The sequence below is a fragment of the Oryctolagus cuniculus genome, chromosome 8 (genome assembly GCF_051225735.1).
Source record: "Oryctolagus cuniculus isolate XC-2025 breed Fujian yellow rabbit chromosome 8, ASM5122573v1, whole genome shotgun sequence".
Classification (NCBI taxonomy): Eukaryota; Metazoa; Chordata; class Mammalia; order Lagomorpha; family Leporidae; genus Oryctolagus; species Oryctolagus cuniculus.
The window spans coordinates 18715654-18729280 of record NC_142874.1 but is presented as its reverse complement, the minus strand read 5'-3'; the positions used below and the strand labels follow the sequence as shown (position 1 = coordinate 18729280).

Below are 13627 nucleotides of genomic sequence, written 5' to 3'. Positions count from 1 at the left end.
GTAACTCAATTTATAGGGAAATTGAATGTGGGATACAGACAAAAAGATGGATCAGAGGTGAACACTCAATTTTCCAGTTAAATCTGGAAAGAGCTGATTACTAATGGGAGTGTGGTGGGGGGGAGTTGAGGGAGTGGATTTTGGGGAGAAACTCTGTCTTTCCCTCTGTGTGTGTCTCCCCCTGCTTCTCTATTACACTACCCTTCAAATAAATAAAAAATAAACTTTGCAAAAGCGAAAAATAAAAAAAAACATTTTATTTGAAAAAAGAAGAGAGGGACATGCACGCGTGCACACACACACAGAGAAAGAGAGAAAGAGAGAGAGAGAGAGAGAGAGATCTTTCTTCCATCAACTGGTTCAGTCTCCAAATGCCAGGTACCTAGAACTGTATCCAGTGTCTCTCACATGGGAGACTCAGCCTCTGGAGCCATCACCTGCTGCCTCCCAGGGTCAAATTAGCAGGAATCTGGAATCAGAAGCAGAGCTGGGGCTGACATCCAGGCACTCTAGTATGGCATGCGGGTATCTTAACTCCTGCAGCAAACGCATGATCCTAGAAATTAGATTTTAAATGAGTCCCTAATTTGATTTATTTTTATTAGCTTGTTGTCACTGCATCTCAATTTTAAGTGAGATTTGGTCAGGTCATTGCTATGAGTGAAACACATAGCATTTCATTGGAATTCTCTGTGCTTTCTTAGCATAATGTGCAGAAAAAGGCAGACTGAATCTGGAAGGAGAAACACTGAGTGAGGTTTGTAGGTGTGGTCTCCATGCGGTGGGATCATCCCTCATGGCCTCATCCCTGGGCAGAGCCTCCTTTGATCCATGAGGACTCACTCACCCCTAGTAGCCGCTTTTCTGATGAAATCTTGTCCGTGCTTCACTTGAGGCATCATTTTTAACTCCTGCTGTACCGTGATAGATCCTGCTATACTTGTTTCTAGTCTCTGTCAAATCATGTGCCTTTAAAATGGGCCCTGCCATCCGTGGTTCTAGGGTGAGAGAATAAAATAATGAGATGACTGTGGATTCCATGGTGAAGACCTGGCATTTTGTCCCACTCTGTGTAGTGGGTAGTTATCTGATTTAGAGAAGTTTCCTGGATCCTGCTCACTCTATTTCCCATTGTGAATGAAAGGGTTTGACCTTGACCCTGTAGTGTGTTTATCACAGCCCAGTGATAAACCCCACTTCCATGCAACACCAAAAAAATATTAAGAATGAACCTAGGACTGCAATAACTAGCACTCAAATAGTAGTTTACACTTTATGTTCTGTGTGGGTGCAAACTGTTGAAATCTTTACTTAATATATACTAAATTGATCTTCTGTATATAAAGATAATTGAAAATGAATCTTGATGTGAATGGAATGGGAGAGGGAGCAGGAGTTGGGAGGGTTGCGGGTGGGAGGAAAGCCAGGACTTTGCACCAGCAGCCAGGAGTGGAACCGGCATTCTGATGCAGAATGCCAGTGTCCCAAGTGGTGGCTTAACCCATTGTGCCACAATGCTGACCCCAAACACCAGATATTCTACATCTTGTGATTCTAACACAAGTGATTTAATGTGGGGATGGCAGTTGTCAATGTAGTAAAATGCTTGGAGTGTTCACTTCATCTAATGTATTTCCCTTTACTTTACTGGCTGCTCAAGTAAGACACACTATTGATAGGACAAAATGTATGATCAAAGACTTATTGGCTATTTGATATATTTTAAAAATAATATTGGGAAATGCAAAGTCCTGGCTGCCCTGCTATCAGTTCAGATTCCTACTAATGCGCCTAGGAAGACTGAGGATAATGCTCTAAGTAATGGGTTCCTGCCACCCAAGTGAGAGACCTGGATGGAGTTCTGGGCTCCTGGCTTGTCCTTGCACCTTCCCTGGCCAGTGTGGCCATTTGGGGAGTGAACCAGTAGATGGAAAATAGCTTCTCTCTCTCTCTCTCTCTCTCTCTCTCTCTCTCTCTCTTTCTCTTCTCCCTCCCTCCTTGCTTGTGAAATAAACAAATAGATAATTAAAAAAAAAAAAAGATTCCAGTGTTCATACAAGCTCCCTCTATGGATCATTTCTTTTAGGAAAACCCTAACAGATATGTTTGTGTGTGAGGGGAGAGGGTATGTGTGCATTTAATTTAGCTTCTAAAACTTCATGAGATCATGGATAAAATACCAAATAGATTTCCAATATATTATTTCAGATGTCATCTATTTGTCCTCTGATAGTCTGTCAGTGAACCTGTTAGTTTCTGAGACTGTAACAAACATCAACATTGAACATTTTCTCTCATTTCCATTAAAACACAGGTGCATATTCCACGTTTGGGTAAATCAGATGCAAGAGTAACAAAAAAGAAATGCAGACATATTAAACAAAAATTTAAGAATTTTATCGGATTAATTACATAAACAATAAAAGCGTAACAGGAAATATGATACCCAGATTATAAAACTAAGAATAGACTTAATTGCCGGCGCCGTGGCTCAATAGGCTAATCCTCCACCTTGCGGCGCCGGCACACCGGGTTCTAGTCCCGGTTGGGGCGCCGGATTCTGTCCCGGTTGCCCCTCTTCCAGGCCAGCTCTCTGCTATGGCCAGGGAGTGCAGTGGAGGATGGCCCAAGTGCTTGGGCCCTGCACCCCATGGGAGACCAGGAAAAGCACCTGGCTCCTGGCTCCTGCCAGGATCAGCGCGGTGCGCCGGCTGCAGCGGCGGCCATTGGAGGGTGAACCAGCGGCAAAGGAAGACCTTTCTCTCTCTCTGTCTCTCTCTCTCACTGTCCACTCTGCCTGTCAAAAAAAAAAAAAAAAAAAAAAAAAAAAAAAAAGAATAGACTTAATTATCATATCTGTAAAACAGTGTGTATCATCTAGTGAATACCAGAAATGCGAGGGAATAAAATCTGAAAGATAAAGTTATTATTTGATCATTTCACCTGAAGGCACAATATGAGATGATTGCTAGTAACTGAAAAAATAGATTCAGGATTGCTTTAATATGTAATGATTTATTTTACCTTGAAATTCATAGCTAAAAGTTGGTTTTAGCAACCCATCTAAAGTTTTGGAATATGTGCAGGTACACATGTTCTCTCTCCCGCTTCTCTTTTTAAAAATAATTTAACTATAAACAATATTTTCTGAATTTATCATCGGAAAATGATGCTAATTCATTCCATTACATTTTTTAAAAAATAAAAAAAATCACTACACACAGAATTTCTTTTTTTTTTTTTTTAAGGCTTACCCTAGCTTTATTAAAGGGCCCGCGCCGCAGCGTCGATATAAAAACACAAAAAGTCCCGTCAGCATAATAACAATAAAAAACCCCCAAAATGGAAAACCCAGGGGTTGGGAGGAGGCCCCTGAGCCAGGGGCACGGGGAGCCCTGCTCATGGCGCCAGGCCTGGCCACAGGGTCCCGGTATTGCTGTTGCTACGAGGTCGGGGGCAGCGATTGTCGCGGGAGCCACCGTTCGCCCGGGTCGGGGAGCGTCACTTCTTCTGGGGTGTGCTCAGCTTCTGCATGCCCCGGATCTTGTCCAGCAGGCCAGAGATGAAGGCCTCGGTGGGTTTGTAACAGTCGACCAGCAGCTCCTTGACCCTGGCCGACCGGGTCTCGTCACTCTCCATGTCCAGGAGCTCGTCCACGTCGATCTCCAGCTCTGGGATCTCCTCCTCCTGGCAGTCGTAGAGCCGCGTGAGCTGCTCCAGGATCCACTCCTCCAGGTTGAGGCGCTTGCGGAGCTCCTTGCGGTCGTACTTCACGGTGACCTTTCCTTGGCGCCGCCCGGGCCCTCGCCGGCGGCCCCAGGGGGGCTCTGGAAGTAGACGCGGGGCCCTGGGCCGCCGCTGCCCGGTCCGGGGGCCGGAGCCGCCACCGCCGCGCCCCCCGCGGGGCCGCTGTCCGCCATGGCGGCGGCCGGGGCCACGTGCGCGCGCGCGCCGGGCCCCTCCCTGCGCCGCCGCCTCTGGGACGCCCGCCGGCTGGCTCCGGGCCACTGGCTCGGGTTAGCTCGCGGGCTCGGCTCCGCGCGGCTCCGCGGCTCGGGCGGCGGCGGGGGCGCCCGGGGGCAGCTGCAGCATGCGGAGCCCCCGGGCCTGGCCTGGCCGCACGCCCCGCCCCCTCCCCGCCGATCCGCCCGCCCTTTGTCCCCCGCGGCCGCCGCTACACACAGAATTTCATCATAACTTCTCAAAATGTAACATATTCATGTAATAAAAAAAGTGTCATACTTCACCACTGAATCCAACTTAATTAAGTTGTACACACATAGTCAACCCTTGCTGTTTATATGACCAACACAGTCTTAAAAAGTGGAGTGAAACATCACCACACCATCAAACTGAAAACAATCATATATGATATAAAAGCAAATAATCTTTATTACGAAACTGAACACAATAATGAAAACTCTAATACAATTGTCTAAAAAAGCCTCCCTGGGGTGTCCTGCATGGGTACGGGGGCCCAGGGATTTGGGCCCTCTTCTGCTGCCTTCCCAGACCACGGCAGAGAGCGGCACTGGAAGTGGAGCAGCCGGGACTCGAACCGGCGCCCATGTGGATGCGGGCGCTGCGGGTGGTGGCTTTTCCCGCTCCCCCACAGCGCCGGCCCCTCCTGGGAACCTTTCCCCGTGGGATCCAGCTGTCTGCTGCCATGCCTGGGAAAGCAGAGGGAGACGGCCCAAGGACTCAGGCCCCTGAACCCAGAGTGGAGCACCGGATACAGTCCCCGGCTTCTGCTTCAGCCCGGCCTGGCCCCGGCCTTAGTAGCCACCTGGGGGTTGAACCCCCAGAGGGACGATCCGTGAGAGAGAGCAAGAGGCAAGAGGGCTCGCCATGCCCGGTGCTCTGCTTCTCTCCCCAAGCGGCTCCAACGGCCAGCGCCGGGCCAGGCAGAAGCCAGGAGGCTTGACCTCCATTCAGGGCGCCCAGGAGGCCGGGAGGCGTGGTCCCTGGGTCACAGGCTGCAGAGGCCGCACTGCCAGCGGCCCTGGGGCGTCGGACGCTGGACGCGGCAGGCAGCGCGCAGGTGCGTCCCGTGGCGCCACGGCGGCCGCCCGTGGGGAGTGCGCCTGCGCCCGGCGCTGTGCCCCGGAAGTGGCCCCTTGTGCCCCGGAAGTGGCCCCTCGTGGCCCGCGGCGCTCAGGTAGGAGTCCTCGCGGGTCCCGTCCGCTGCTGCCGGAGAGCCCGCGCGAGCCGTCGGGAGCCGTCCTGGACGCTGCCGGCGGAGCCTGCGGGAGACCCAGCGCCCCCGGGGTCAGGCCGGGCTCAGAGAGGCTGCGGCCCGAGGCTGCCGCGCCGTTTCCCGGGCGCGGTTCTCTTCTTCGGCCCCTCGTGGAAGCAGCGGCCTTCGCGGGCCTCTGTGCCGCCAGCAGACCGGGCCCCCTTGGCGGTGAGTGACGCGGGGCTGTTGGGGTTTCCCGCTGCGAGTCTTCGCGGCTGGCGTGCCTGTTGCTCTCGGGTCCCGAAGGCGCGGGTGGAGTCGCGGTCTTGCTGTGTGGACGGTCGGTCTGGAACTTTCCCCAGTGTGCGAGCAGCTGTGCCAGAGCAGAGGGGGCTCCGTCTCCTCCCGGAGCGGCCCCGCGTTCCCGTCTGTTTGCGTTTTGATGGCCCAGCCGCCCTGCTCGAGACCCCCGAGACTGCTGATGGGGAGGAATAAGAGCGAAAACGCTCGTCTGTTTCCTGGTCTAGGAGGACAGTTTCCGGTTAACTGGCATTTGGTGTGATGTTAGCGCTCTGTGGGTTTTCAGTGAGAGGCCATTGTCAAGCCGAGGTTTAGCTTCTGTTCCTGATTTGATGATTCCTTTTTATTTTGATATGGCCAAAGTGGTGGGAGTTTTTGTGAACTAGGTTTTCTGTGTCTATAGGGATACTTTGTGGGCTTTCCCCATGTTTATTCTGTTCTGTGAGATATTGATTGTGTATGGTAGCCATCCTTGCATTCCTGGAGTACCTCTCAGTTGCACCCAGCGTGCTAAGCTTTGGTTGTGCTTCAGGAGCGCGTTTGGTAATATTTTGTTGAGGAATGTGACAGCGCAGTCATGACAGATACGTATGTGCCGTTTTCTTTATGATGCATTTGTTTTGCATGTTGGGAAAATGTTGGTCCGAAGGGATGAGATGGAAGATTTTTCCCCTTTGTCTCCTTTTTGGAAGGGTTTGCAAATCACGGGTTTTAACTATCCTTCCCACAGGAGTTCTGTGTTAATAGGCCAGGTGATGCATATAGTATCAAGTTCGATATAAACTCTAGTAGTTGGCCGTGATGTAGTATTTTATTTATAGCTATGTCTTCCCCCCCCCTTTTTTTTATATATAAAGTTCTTATTTGTTTATTTGAAATTCAGAGTTATATGCAGAGAGAGAGAGAGAGAGAGAGAGAGAGAGAAAGAGAAAGTAAGTCTTTCATCTGCAGGTCCTCTCCAAATTGGCGCAATGATGGGAGCTGAGCAGATCCGGAGCCAGTATTCAGGAGCCAGGGGCCCGGTGGCAGGTTCTCAGGATGGGGCACCAGATAAAGTCCCTGGCTTCTGTTTCAGCCTGGCCCAGCCCTGGCCTTTGTAGCCACCTGGGAGGGGGGCGAACCACCAGATGGGCAATCACTGAGAGAGAGCAAGAGTGCTTGCGATGCCCCATGCACTGCTTCTCTCCCCAGGCGGCTTCAAAGGCCAGCGCTGGGCCAGGCAGAAGCCAGGAGGCAAGGACTCCATTCAGGACTCCCAGGAGGGAAGGAGGCAGGATCCAAGTACCTGGGCCATCAGCGGCTGCCTCCCTGGTTCCCAACCTGGAGTAGCGGGACTGGAATCGGCTCTTGGGCGCCCCACACTGGACGTAGCAGCATGCAGATGTGTCCCATGGCGCCATGGCAGCTGCCTGTGGGGAGTGAATTTGCGCCCTGCGCTGTGACCAGGAATTGTACCCGTAGGTACATCTCCTGCTCAGCCATCCTCAGATGGAAGTCTGCACCTCATCTGTTCCTGCCCAAAAGCCTGTTCAAGTCTTGAGGAGCCGTCCTCGATGCTGCTGGCGGAGCCTGAGTGAGACCCAGTGCCTCCGGGGTCAGGCCTGAATCAGAGACACTGCAGCCCGGGACAGCCGCATCAGTTACCTTGCCCTTCTGGAAATGTGTAGGCGCGGTCCTCTTCTTGGGCAGTCTGGAAGTCTACCCCTCGGACCTCGGCTCCTGTTCCAGAGGAGCAGAAACGCTCTTTGTTTGGTGAGTTGGGTGCGATGGCCTTCCCGTCGTCGCGGGCTAGGTGGGGCCTGGGGTGCAGGTAGCGGGCAAGGGGTGTGCATGTGAGGGGTGGAGGGGAGAGGAGGAGGAGAGAGGCGGCCAAGGGAGATTCGGGAGGAGAGAGGAAGGGGGGAGAAGGAAAAGGTGGCGTGAAGGTGGGGTGGCGTGGAAGGAAGGGGAAGGAAGGCGTGTGGGGCAGCGTCGAGGGAGGGCGAGTGTGACAGGAGTGCCGGTGGGTGGGTGGAGGCGGGGGTTGGGAGAGGAAGAACTTTTCCCACGGCCCGGGTTCCGTTTTGGGGGTTTCCTGGCCCTGGCCGGAATCAGTCTTGGCCGCGTCCGTGAGAAGCGGCCTTGACTCCCGGCCTCTCTTCTCTGGGTGGTTCTGAACCGTAATGTGTGTGCGGGAACACTGGCCTGGGGCACTCGAATCAACTCGAGGTGATCGTACTGCTGTGGCTTGAACCGACGTCTCTATGAGACTACCTGCCAAAGCAGTGTCTCCATCCTCAGCCTCTACCATGGGATCTACATCTCCGTTTGCATTGCCTCTTAGACACACACTTGAGTGTCCTGCAGGTACCGCAGACTTCCTGTTCCATTCAAACCTGCTCCACACATTGCACTGATCTCTGTATTGGCGGCTCCATCTGACTTGCCTTCCAAGTTGGCAAGCTTGGCAGCACCCTCTTTACCAGCATCTGTCTCCTAGTAGTCACCGAATCTATGTCAGTGGTGGCTCAGGTCCTACACAAGCCCTCAGGCCGAGGCTGCCTGCTGCCAAGTCTCATTGCTCTCCGGATTCTTTCTTCCAGGCTTTTCTGCTTCAGGCCTGCATACCACCTGCATTTCCCTAGAAAGCACAGGGGACTGTCTGATCTTTTCTCATCTCCTCTTGCATACTTTCAAAAGCCCTAATCCCTTAGGGGGGCATTCCAAGGCCTTGTTCTCAGGTCTGTTCACAGCTTCCTTTTCCAAGCTGCACAGCCCCTGCTTCTGTCATGCCAGACTTGCCACTGCTCTGCAGATAGGCAGCCACTACTTGATGTTCCTCAGTGTTTTCAGCTTGAGAAAGTCGTAGCCATGTTTCAAAATATCCAACTCAAGGGTCTTCCTTCTCTGTGATACTTTTCTCTCATCCTCCCAGGCAGGGATATGTTTCCAGAACTTGCATAACACACTGCTTATCTTCATAAAGCGCTTAACCCATTTTATCAGCATGTATTTGCTAAATACCTGTATCTCATAGAAGACTGTGAGCTTGTCCAGGGCAGGCCTTTTCTCTCTGCTTTCATTCCTGTAGTCCCTGGTACACAGTTGGTATTCAGCCTATGCAGAACTAACAATACACTCACTGGTGGGTCTTGGGACAGGAACTGATGGTTTATGAAGGGTCTGGTCTCAAGAACAAGGGCACGAGGGCCAAGGAAGGAGACAGCAACAGAATCAGCATTCTTGAAGCACTTTCACTTGTCAGGGTTCTTAGTGTACCATCGTCTCATTTCTAAATAACAGCACAAGGAGGGAAAGCAAGAGTTTTACTTAATTATACCACATTGTACTGTTTAATCCTCTTCAAAGCTCTGTGAGGAAGGCACTGCTGATCCCCTTTGAAATAGGAGGCTAAAGGAGGTGGGGACCTGCCCTAGGCCATATATCAAAAACAGTAAAGCCCCAGTTTAAAACCTGCTCTGCTGTGTCCCTCCTGGGGTTGGAACCCCAGGTTCCAGTAGTTCTAGAGGTGGCGTATCAGAGAGGTGTAGCTCATAAAAACCAGTGGTACTTTTCTTTTGGGCTTGTCTTTGTATGGAGCAGAACCACAGGCACTTGTCCTATGTTACTAAGGACCCTTCTTAATAACTCTGTGGCCTCATGCTGTGATTTGTTAATATAGGTCCTGTGTCCTGGTTCCCACCAGTGGTCATCTTTCTTTGAGCTATCGGAGGAGTCTGAGGTGGGCATCTTGCCACCCGGGGACTGGAACTGACTTTTGAGAGGGACCCTTAGGTATGAAAGGAGATTTGCTGGTAGGGTTAAGACCAGAGGGTTTGAGGGGTCCACAAGGTCCCTGGCGATTAGTCTTTGTTTCTTATTTCTTTATTTCAAAGGAAGAGAGAAATATTTCATCCCTTAGTTTCCTTCCCTAGTGCCCACAACAGCTGGAACTGTATCTGAAGCCAGGGCCTGGGAACTCAATCCAAGTCTCCTATGTGAGTGGCAGGGATGGAAGTACTTGAGCCTTCACCTGCTGCCTCCCAGGGTGGATTAGCAGGAAGCTGGAATCAGGACTTCAGCCAGGACTTGATCCTGGGCACTCTAACATGGGCTGTGGGGATTCCAGCAGTGGCTTAGCCACTATACCAGAAGCCATTCCTTGATTAGTCTTCCGTTCCCTCCTTCACAGGGTGGCTGGCTGCTTGGGAGGGGTTTGCATCACCACTGCTAACAGGGCCTGCTGCATAATTTTGTGAGCGCCTTGTTCCTAAGGCAGGGATAAAGTGCCACTAAAGGTACTAAGTCATAAAGCTCTTTCCTTTCTCCCGCATACCTCCTTGGCTCAGCCTCATGTTCTTTGGACTCGCTTACAAACCGAGGATTTTGAGTCACCACCAGCAGAGGTTTACACCCAGTGAAGGCCCTTCTGAGTACCAGCGCTGTGTGATGGCTCCTTTGTGACCATGTAGGCTGCGCCCGTGAGGTTGGCCTTGGCTGCTGAGTATAACCCATTGGCTGTGACTGTATAAGATTACATTGTATTCCAACATAAGCGGTTGCTATTTTGTATGATAATTCTGATATTTCACCATTAAAGCAATGCTGCAGGGAGCAACGTGGATTATCCATACCAGAGCATTCCTGGAACTGTTTTGATGACTTGTGTTAGTTCAGAATCACTAGGTCTTTGCTAGCATTCTGCAGTAGGCAATGGCATTGCAGGCCAGCTCTCTCCCTAGCACAAGGCTGACCGCGTTGAAATTTACACAGGTGTTGAACAGATCTCCGCACCTGCAGTGTGGAAAAGACTAGAGCAGTGCCCTCTTGTGCCTGACTGCCCTTCTTTCTGCCTCTTTGCTTTGTACATTATTAAATGTGCTCTCAAACCTCTAGGACTCACAGCTGAAAATAAAGTAGGTTGGTGGACAGTCACAGACAGCACTGTCCACTCACCAGGCCCCGGTTGTTTCTCCTTAAGCACTGTACCAGATGCCCTACTCCACCCATTAATAACTCTTGTCCTTTCCGAGTTGTTAGCTGTGTCATAAAATTTCTAGATTTCTGAGGGGTTTTGTAAACTTTAAAGTAGAAGATAAGAACTTTTGCTGCCAGTGTTTTGGCTTAGCTGGTAAAGCCGCCCCCCATGATACCAGCGTCCCATATGGACGCTGATTCAGATTCCCAGATCCACTTCCAATCCAGCTCTCTGCTAATGCACTTGGGAGAGCAGCACAAGATAGCCCCAGTGCTTGGGCTCCTGCACCCACGTGGGAAAGCCAGAAGAGGCTCCTGGCCATTGTGGCCATCTGGGGAGTGAACTAGTGTATGGAAGACCTCTCTCTTTCTCTTTCTCTTTCTCTTTCTCTTTCTCTTTCTCTTTCTCTTTCTCTTTCTCTTTCTCTTTCTCTCCCTCTCTTTCTGTAACTGTGCCTTTAAAATAAATAAAATGTTTTTTTTTTTTTTAAAAAGAACCTTTAACCATTCAAAGAAAGCCTCAAGTAGAAAGAAGAAGAATCTTGCAGACCCACAGTACTCACTGACCTAAAATCTTGCCTGAAATTCTTGTTGAAGTTTGCTGATAAAGTGATCATCAGAAATGACACATACTGACTTGTGTGAAGTGAGCTAGTAGATATTCTTGGCCTGTGTAAAAGTCACGTCTGCTAGTTTTTACAAGATGTAACTGCTACGCTCCTGAGCTACTCGAGAGCTGTTGGGTAGAGATGTTATTACTGGCAGAGTCGTCACACTGCACAGCCCCCGTGGGCATCGTTACGCCCTGTGACTGGCATTTCCAGGGCTAGTGCTGTGCACACTGGGGAGGCCTTACCCACAGGTGGTGTGGTGTCTGCACAATGTCTGCATGATGGTTCTCCCTTCATTTGGATGGCTGGTAGGGTTCTGTTAGTACACAGCCCCTCAACTTGTGACTTTTCAAAATTGCTCAAGCACGCGTTTTTGAGTCACCTCGGAGGGGAACAGTTGGGGCCCTGGGGGATTGATTGCCCACTGTTCTAGAGACTAGAACAGACCTACCCTTGCCTCCTGGAACTTTCTCTGAGTTAGAAACCTCTTAGAGTTATTATAAATCCTTGAAATGTTTTATTTCATGGTGTATCTTTAAGCAGAGGTATCTTACAATTAGTGCAGCAATCGTAGACTTATTTTTATTATATTTTTATTAAGTAGGAGGGAGGAAAGCATTGTTGGTCAGCGCACATGGTGCTTAACGTGGAATCTGGAGGTGGAGATGGTGTTTTCTTACTTACAGAGTTTGTGATTTCCAACTCTCGCCAAGGGTAAACACTAGAATTAGGTCTAGGCTGTGGTTCTAGCTGGTATGCCTCTGTTTCAAATTTCATCTCGCTTCTGCTTGGCATCAAGATTTCCAGCTTTCCAAGGCTGGCCGCAAATTTAAATCAAGTGTCTAAACCAGTAGTTAGAGGAAAAGATCCCGCAGTGGTAACGGTACTGCTAAATGAATCATTTGTTGTATATCAGACTCCTCATCACCTAGTTGAAATATCTTTGTGTTTTCTTGTTTTCTGCAATAAAAGTCATTCAGACTTACCGAAACTATACATTTGCATTCCTTCCACATGTGAGACAGTCTTTTTCTAAATCATTGGGCTTCTAAATTCCTGTGGGTAGGGGCTAGTGTTGTGCAGTGGGTCAAGCCACCACCCGTAATGCCAGCATCCCATACTTGTTTTCTTTCTGTAATCCAGTCGTTGAAAAACAAAACCACTCCCAATGCATGAGTCCTATAAAAGCAGTTTCACTTTATTTGAACACTCTAGGGAGACAATCAGAGGAGTATGTACTGTACCTAAAGAGAAAAACTGTCAAATTTTAAATCGAATGGTGGAATAAATTCCATGGCAAAAGTGAAGCAAACAGCTGACCCGCAGCCCCACCGCACTGGAGCCTGGCCTCGCTGTCTACTTGGTACAGACAGCAGGAGCTCCGGAGAAGCCTGGAGCCACATCCCGTGTGCAAGCCTGTGTGGGCTTGGTCTTTGTTTTCTGATTGGTTGGTGCCTGAAGGGAATCCAATCAGAATTGACGCATGCTGTCGAATACCGAGTTTATAAAAAGGGTGCTCAGTGTTGCTGTTTCCCTTTTCTCTTCTTAGCATTCAGCGTCGTGGAGTTCTTTGTTGGAACATGTGCTGAGCACTGGCGCCAAGCCTTCGAACAAGGAGGTGAGCAGCCAAGAGCAACACCTGCACGAAGGGCCGGGCTGCTGGTGTCGGAGGAGTGGCAGTAGGTTCAACAGGACCCTCAGGTTTGTCCCTCCTCGCCTGGTGAGTCTTCTTGAAATGTTTGTGCGTATCATATGCCGGCCCTGGCCACAGGCAGGGGACACTCGGGCCTTCAGGAGCCAGGGGAAAGGAAGGATAAATTGTGTATTATATTGTATGTTATAAATTGAATGCTGTATATTCAATTTGTATTATATATTATAAATTTCATGTCACATGTTCTAAATAGGCTTTACATTGTATATCGTAAAATGTGTATGTGCTCGGAGGTATCACATACGGTTCCAGAAGGAATGGGCCTACCTGGCTGAATTGTCATGCCAGGATGGGTGAACCAGCAGGTGAGTCATCTTCTGTCGGGTGGGCACTTACGATGCCCAGCGACTGCGTTAATTTCCAGGTTTCTTGTGTTATTTTCTGGATTTATAGTTCTGCTTGGTGGATAGGAGCTGAGAAAACGGATCTAGTCATCCAGAAAGGAAGTTCCTGCTCACAGGCTTTGACTCCTGTTTTTCCTAATTTGCTAAGCTAGTTTATCTCAGTTTACATGGAAGGTTCTGCAACACAGCAGTGATAGCATTGACTGGGAAACCCCCCAAAATGGTTGTATATTGATGTCATTGCCCCACTGAATTCTAATTCTGCCTCTGTGATATCCAGTGTTGCCCTAATTTTATGAAAAAGTTCTTTAGCAAGATATTGTTAGATCGTCTTAACGAATGCGGCTATATGGGGAGACATACGATGTAAACTTCACATATCCCAGTCATATTATTACATTAGCTAGGACTGTGGGGACTCTGTTTATCATCAGAGGCAAGTAGATCAGAGGATGGCACCGAAAGTTTGAGAAGGAAGCATTATTCCCTAAGTATATTTGTTGCAGGTATAAAACTATAAGGTTCT

General features: G+C 49.7%; 1 protein-coding gene and 1 pseudogene across 9 annotated transcripts in view; one reads left to right on the top strand and one right to left on the bottom strand.

The window, feature by feature from the left end:
- Window positions 1–3226: 3226 nt before the first annotated feature.
- LOC138843599 (protein phosphatase 1 regulatory subunit 14B pseudogene) lies at window positions 3227–4092 on the bottom strand (annotated as a pseudogene). The gene has a single exon (XR_016211652.1). The product of XR_016211652.1 is annotated as a protein phosphatase 1 regulatory subunit 14B pseudogene (transcript).
- A 1013-nt stretch (window positions 4093–5105) lies between these two features.
- Window positions 5106–13627, top strand: part of LOC149124868 (rho GTPase-activating protein 20-like) — a 90076-nt gene continuing 81554 nt past the window's right edge. For 2 of the 8 annotated variants that reach the window (XM_089302073.1, XM_089302072.1), the window contains exons 1-3: window positions 5107–5404; window positions 6938–7228; window positions 12593–12763. The gene's annotated coding sequence lies outside the window, so the exon portion shown is untranslated. The other 6 variants (XM_089302074.1, XM_089302078.1, XM_089302077.1 and 3 more) reach the window with 6 other exon arrangements.